This window comes from Triticum dicoccoides, chromosome 7B (genome assembly GCF_002162155.2).
Source record: "Triticum dicoccoides isolate Atlit2015 ecotype Zavitan chromosome 7B, WEW_v2.0, whole genome shotgun sequence".
NCBI lineage: Eukaryota > Viridiplantae > Streptophyta > Magnoliopsida > Poales > Poaceae > Triticum > Triticum dicoccoides.
The window spans coordinates 364,285,876-364,293,632 of record NC_041393.1 but is presented as its reverse complement, the minus strand read 5'-3'; the positions used below and the strand labels follow the sequence as shown (position 1 = coordinate 364,293,632).

The window sequence follows — 7,757 nt, the reverse complement described above, 5'->3', positions numbered from 1 at the left end:
CCCTACCCCCCTGGGCGCGCCCCCTGCCTCGTGGGCCACCTGGCAACCATCTGATGTCCATCTTCTGCTATATGGTGTCTTTTGCCCTGGAAAAAATCATAAGGAAGCTTTCGGGACGAAGTGCCGTCATCTCGAGGCGGAACCTTGGCGTAACCAATCTAGGGCTCCGGCGGAGCTGTTCTACCGGGGAAACATCCCTTCGGGAGGGGGAAATCGTCGCCATTGTCATCATCATCGATCCTCTCATCGAGAGGGGGTCAATCTCCATCAACATCTTCACCAGCACCATCTCCTCTCAAACCCTAGTTCATCTCTTATATCCGATCTTTGTCTCAAAACCTCAGATTGGTACTTGTGGGATGCTAGTAGTGTTGATTACTCCTTGTAATTGATGCTAGTTGGTTTATTCGGTGGAAGATCATATGTTCAGATCCTTTATGCATACTAGTGGATCCGTTGCGCCAAATGGCGCAGAGACCCGCGAAAGCCATGTTCGCGATGAAAATAGTTTCCTTTAGTAAGGACATATTCGATTTTGATAGTAGAAAGCCTATGTGTGCCAAATGGCTCAGAGTCTCATTTAAAACCATGTGTGTTTTGTCATTTGCATTTTTCAATAACTTTATGTTTGGACAAGCGCAGAGACCATGTCAAACCCAAAGTGTTTTAAAAATATTTGTCTTTGTTATTAGAAGTAGGTGTTAGCAAACCACTTGAGGTACTAATTCAAACCCTTTAAGATTAAAAATGAAGGAAAATATATCTTTGAAAATATATACATGAGCATGCATATTTTGTTATCTTACTCAGGTAGCATAGAGCCAAATGGTGGAAGGTGCAAATTCAAACCCCGTGTGTTTTGAAACACTTCTCTATATATCAAGTTTTAGAAATCATTTAGGTGCATGGTAAGAATTATCTAAAAATTTCAAGTTTCCTACCTTATGCTGGAACTGTACTCTTTGTGAAGATAACAAAGTTTGGAGGCGTCCTATCTTATACATCCAACAACCCTCGTGCATCCATGTAGCCGATCATCATCATTTGTCTGACCGCAATCCTTAGCCTCTCGTGAGTTGGCCCTTATTTTACAGAAAAAACGCCCACTTGAAACCCTTGTTAGATCATGTGAATTTTCTAAAAAAAACAGCTGAAGCAATGGACCTATACCCAATCGAAAATATCACAACCCCAAATCTGTCCCAAATCCTTCTGCCCACGAGGGTCCTCCCAATGGCGACGAGCTCAACACCCATATGAGATGCACCACTTCACCATCGTCGCAATCATGATTCGTCCAAAAGCCTCCGCCTACTTGGCTCGCCTATCCACCATCGTCGCAATCATGATTCGTCCAAAAGCCTCCGCCTACTTGGCTCGCCTATCCAGGCCCTGGCGAGCCTCGTGCCTCGTCCACCTCGTCGCCAGTTCCCGCCGGCCACAACCTACACACGTCCACCTCATCGCCGATACCCGCCACCGAGGCCACCGCCGGTCGCAACCTGCACCCTTCCACCTCATCGCCAGCCAGCGTCGCTGAGGCCACCGATGGGTGTAACATCTGCACCTTCGACATACACTCTGACCCTCCACCTGATGGCGTCGTCATGTTGTAGACTCGCGTGGGCGACGACTACAACCTAGGACCCTTTCCAGAGCAACGTCGTCCATGTCTCTAAATTTTTGTTGGACTTTGCAGAGCAACATCGACCATGTCTCTGAATTTTCCTTGTTCTTTTTTGATGTAGATATGTGATAATTGCAGATTGACTTCCTGACTGAGGATTAATACAGTTGAGTGTGTACACATAGTTTCAGATTTTAGAATGTGGAGGCCTATCATCGGTGATTATTGGATTACTCAAAGAAATGAATATAAGATGACGTGAATGGAAATGGCAGAAAAAACATCCAATTCATTTTTACTTTGTTCCTATTGGCAATTGAGGTGTTCCTCGTATATTACATGATGTAACATAACTCTAATGCTGCTAGTCTGATTTATCTTCAAGGCTTCTTCACCTGATACATGCTAATAGTAGCTAGAAGCCCAAAGAATTCATGAATTAAAAGCTACTTGATCCTTTGAAACCTGGTGCCTGTACATCCAAATTCTCATTCATAAACAAGAAGAAACTCCCAACCTTCATAAACAACTGGAATTCACAGCATCTACAGACCACTCAGAAGTAATTACGGACGCATCAAATGTGATAGAAATAGGACAAATAATTGGAGAATAAACACAACCTCTCATCCATTACATAGAATTCAAAATTTCATAAAACTAATAAAATTGTATTAATGAGCTCTGCTTGCTTTGCTGCATGTGTACAATGCGTTCTTCGCCCTCTCACTACCTCAATGATTTGATTTGATTAAATGACGCTTATCTGGTGACACAAGGCAATGATTGGTGCTCAACCCATGATAGTATCTCGTAGGTATCATTACCAAACATGTACAATAGCTTTTATTGTGAATGACCTCATTTTCTAACTTCTTTTGTTGTCCAATACAAACTCTAAAACCAGAGTGGTGTGCATAAGACTTGTAGAGCTACTCCGCAACCTTCAGTCCTTCAAATGTCATCCCCACTTGAGGCTTCAAATTATCTTCACATTCAGGTATAAAAGATGAGTGTTGCATAAAGAGTGAATCAGTAAGCACCTTCATCTACAAGTAACTGAACTGAATATGATTATGGCCAGTGAAAAGCAATTGACTTAAAAACAGAGGAACACTTGCTTTCTTTATGAGTGTATTAAACCCAACCCCGTTCATCTGCATTTCCCGGCTATATGTATTTGGCAGTGTTGCACGAACATGTATGTAATATAGAAAAATGCTCCTAAAAGGCTGAAGCAAAGTGATCTTGTACATAATTAATCTATAATGATGCTTCTAGCACTTGGTAGTTGGTACACTCCATTGAACATGCAGCAGGTCATACAAAATAAGAGAGAGGCGTTGTGACAAAAGACATGTCATACATTAATTTTGGTTCTTTCAGATTTGTTACCTGAAGCTCCATGTGCCATACTTAAGTTCGGTTCATGTTCTGCAAGGGTAGCGTTTTCGACAGCAATAGCAGGGAAAGTCAGGGCTTCCTGACGGATAGATGGGGAGGCTAATACAACTATACAAGGTCCCCATGGTTTATGGAGGAAGGAGGGCGAGCAATTTCCATCCATCACTATCGATGCAGATTCACCGTCCCTAATACAAAAGCCTCCATGGTGTTTGGTTGCACCATTGCAACTTAACAGGCAAGGAGGATTCATCCAGCATGCTGATCCTGGAATTGAGAGATGCACTTCGTCGTGGCCGTTGCAAAAATCGTCTGGGCAGATGCAGTCCGTTGTGGTGATTCTCCCCGCTGATGCATGTCGTCTCGGCTATGGCCATCATTGGAATATGGGTTGCAGTTGCAAACATACCATTGGTAGAGAACAATAGCTATCACCCGATAATGGGCATATAAGTATATGTCATCACCATCAGTCTGTACAGTTGAAGAAACATCACTTTGCGACAACATGTAAATTATCTATTGAATAGTAAACATTGTATCTAGAGATAATGCTAACCAATTCTGCATAGAAAACACTTTCCAGATGGAAAGTCATAGTCTACTCCTAATGTTCCTTGTAGACTATGGCTGGTTAAAGTCAAATTGCTGCAATAAATCAAAACTTTTATATCAATTAAAACTACTTCAGTAGATGTACACACGCACATGATCAAGGATAAAATGAATTCTACTGCACAAAAATGGTTGATCAGACAAAACACCAGATGTTCAATCATGCAAGCAGCAAGCATGAGCAAAAACAAAACACAACTCTGGGCCATATCATAAATATTAACACAATCTAAACTAATGACCATGACAACACATATGAAAGAAAAGAATGCAGCAGCTGGATAGAAAAGGGATATGGCACAGAATCATGTACGCTTGTGCATCTAATTAAACATCTAAATAAAGATGAAGGATATACGTTCTTTCCATCTGATAATCTCCGGTAGTCAACCACACTTGTAATATCTTGAAAAGGAGTTTGTGCCAATAATTGGAAGGATCTCGTGAAATGTTTAATATAGTTATCCTTGCCTTCCTGTAGATTACCGCGGTGAAGTACTGATTGTTCAAATATTCTTCAATATAGAGTTAATATGCAATATATTGAGAGTATGACAAACAAAAAAATATTCACAAGAAATGGCAAGTGTATCCAATATTGCAAATAAACAATAGACCGGGCAAGAAAGTCAAAAGCTTGTAGACACAAACAAAAATAGTTGATACCCAAACCTTCTATCAGAAATGGCTTGCACATTTATTTTTCTTAGATTGCATGGAGCAGATCATTAGATTACTCAGTACTGCTCACAAGGAGCATACTTAACCTTCTCTTCAACTTGTAAGCCGGTTGAATTCGATGTTCTAATGCTCTCTCTCCCTCTCATCTTGTCCCTCTCGTGCAGATCAGATGGAGCGGCACCACCATTGCCCCTTGCCTGCAGTTGCCGCCGCCGCCGAGGCAGTTCGCCTCCGTGCCTACAAGCCTCGGATCCATGGGAACCGGGATGAGGAGGGCTGGACACGGATCCATGGGGTCGCCCTTTGCCTGCAGTCTCCCGCCGCTGCCGTAGAAGCTCGCCTCTGTGCTCCCACGCCTGGGATCCGGCGAGATGGATGAGATGCGGGAGGATGGAGGAGGAGGGGGAAGAGAGCATGGAGGCGGCTGGGAGGAGTGAGGGCGGCGGCTGGCATTTTCTAGGGTTCGTGCGGGAGGAGAGAGGGTGTGGCCACTGGAGATTGGAAGGGAAAGAGGCTGGGCATGGGATTGGGCCAGGATTGGATACGGCGCGCGAGTTGTGTAGTGGCCAAAACCTCGCGCACCTAGGACAGTTTGACCCAGCCAATACATAGCTGAGACGAGCCCACCGTCATTCGATGAGAAAAGGACTGTGTGGTGAAAACGAAATTTACCAAAAGGTGAAGATCGAACGGCACAAGAGAGAAAAAGATCAGATCCAACAGCCCAGATTGGAGGAAATTGGGGGAGCTCCCTGGTGGAGGGTCGGCTAGCATCCTTATAGATTTAAATTAATACCCCTCTGATTATGAACATGGGAGAAGTCTTGTTATAAGTAGTCATGTGAATTTGGTATTTGTTCAATATTTTGATGAGATGTATGTTGTCTTTCCTCTAGTGGTGTTATGTGAACGTCGATTATATGACACTTCACCATTGTTTGGGCCTAAGGGATGGTATTGGGAAGTAATAAGTAGATGATGGGTTGCTAGAGTGACAAAAGCTTAAACCCTAATTTATGCGTTGCTTCGTAAGGGGCTGATTTGGATCCATATGTTTCATGCTATGGTTAGGTTTACCTTAATTCTTCTTTTGTAGTTGCAGATGATTGCGAGAGGGATTAATCATAAGTGGGATACTTGTCCAAGTAAGGATAGTACCCAAGCACCGGTCCACCCACATATCAAATTATCAAAGTAACGAATGGTTAATCATAGGAGCATGATGAAAACTAGCTTGACGATAATTCCCATGTGTCCTCGGGAGCGCTTTGATTTATATAAGAGTTTGGCTTGTCCTTTGCTATAAAAAGGATTAGGCCATCTTACTGCATTTTGTTTACTTTTGTTACTTGTTACTTGTTATGAACTATCTTATCACAAAACTATCTGTTACCAATAATTTCAGTGCTTGCAGAGAATACCTTGCTGAAAACCGCTTGTCATTTCCTTCTACTCCTCGTTGGGTTCGACACTCTTACTTATCGAAAGGACTATGATAGATCCCCTATACTTGTGGGTCATTAGTTAGCCTCGGGACGAAAATTTTATCGTCCCAGAGGAACCCCTCGAACAGGAACACTTCAAGCGACAACTCATTGCCATAGCCCGGAGCCTGAAAAAGAAACAGTAGCAGCTCAAAGCCGAACAAGATACGCTTAATGAAAGGTGGACTAAGGTCTTGGCCGCTGAGGAATACAGCCATGAGCGACCTGTCAAAAGTTACCCTAAGCGCAAGTTGCTGCCACAGTTCTATGACGAAGCCCTCGAGCCAATACCGTCGAAATACAATCAGGCAGACCGACCACCACGTGGACGTGGTAAAGCGGCATATCATGCCGAACACCAATCCGCACCTCCTCGCCGAAGAGGCAAGGAGACAACAGCCGCGGGATACACATATGACTTACATTGTGACCTAGCCAATAAAGCTAGTCAGACTAGATCAATCTACGGATCAAGGGGCCGCGCCCCGGCGCGAGACAACGGCTATGAAGCCTGGTGAAAACCATTACTATACCCGGGATCAGAAACAAACTCAGATGTCAGCCAATCTCCACCGCGATATTGCGTGATATAGAAGGGCCGCACACCCTTTATGCTTCACCGATGAGGTCATGGAACACCAATTTCCGGAAGGGTTTAAACCCGTAAACATCGAACAGTATGATGGAACAACGGATCCGGCCGTCTTGATTGAAGACTTTATTCTTCACATTCACATGGCTCGAAGAGATGACCTCCACGCCATCAAATACCTTCCTCTAAAGCTGAAAGGACTAGCACGACACTGGCTAAACAGCCTTCCAGAAAACTCCATTGGAACCTGGGAAGATTGGGAAGATGCTTTTCGAGCCAACTTTCAGGGCACTTATGTCCAGCCACCGGATGCTGACGACTTGAGTCACATAATCCAACAGCCAAGCGAATCAGCTCGCAAACTCTGAAATCGGTTCTTAACTAAAAAGAACCAGATCATGGACTGTCCGGACGCCGAAGCCTTAGCGGCCTTCAAACACAGCATCTGGGATGAATGGTGATACGTCTCCAACGTATCTATAGTTTATGAAGCATTCATGCTATATTACTATGTGTTTTGAATGATTATGGGCTTTATTATACATTTTTATATTACTTTTGGGACTAACCTATTAACCGGAGGCCTAGCCCATATTGCTGTTTTATTGCCTGTTTCAGTATTTCGAAGAAAAGGAATATCAAATGGAGTCCAAACGGAATGAAACATTCGGCATCGTGATTTTTTTGGAAGATTATCATCTTGGAGGCTTGAAGATCAAGTCAGAAGATCCTCGAGGAGCCCAGTGGATAGGGGGCGCCCCCCGCCCTACAGGGCCCGGCCCCTGTCTCGTGGACCCCTCGAGCACCCCCCGACCGACTTCTTTCGCCTATATATGCCTACGTACCCTAAAACCATCAAAAATCAAGATAGATCAGGAGTTCCGCCACCGCAAGCCTCTGTAGCCACCAAAAACCTCTCGAGAGACCTTCCCGGCACCCTGCCGGAGGGGGGATCCATCACCGGTGGCCATCTTCATCATCCCGACGCTCTCCATGACGAGGAGGGAGTAGTTCACCCTCGAGGCTGAGGGTATGTACCAGTAGCTATGTGTTTGATCTCTCTCTCTCTCTCGTGTTCTCTCTCGTGTTCCCTCTATGGCACAATCTTGATGTATCCCGAGCTTTGCTATTGTAGTTGGATCTTATGATGTTTCTCCCCCTCTACTCTCTTGTGATGAATTGAGTTTCCCCTTTGAAGTTATCTTATCGGATTGAGTCTTTTATGAGAACACTTGATGTATGTCTTGCCGTGCTTATCTGTGGTGACAATGGGATATCATGTGCCTCTTGATGTATGTTTTGGTGACCAACTTGCGGGTTCCGCCCATGAACCTATGCATAGGGGTTGGCACAC

At 44.2% G+C, this 7,757-nt stretch overlaps 1 long non-coding RNA gene across 1 annotated transcript; it reads right to left on the bottom strand.

Annotated features, from left to right (window-relative positions):
• Positions 1–2,122: 2,122 nt before the first annotated feature.
• Positions 2,123–4,894, bottom strand: LOC119337893. The gene is made up of 2 exons (XR_005163677.1): positions 3,591–4,894; positions 2,123–3,505 (listed from the first exon to the last, which is right to left on the bottom strand). It is a non-coding gene; the product is annotated as an uncharacterized LOC119337893 (long non-coding RNA).
• Positions 4,895–7,757: the final 2,863 nt, after the last annotated feature.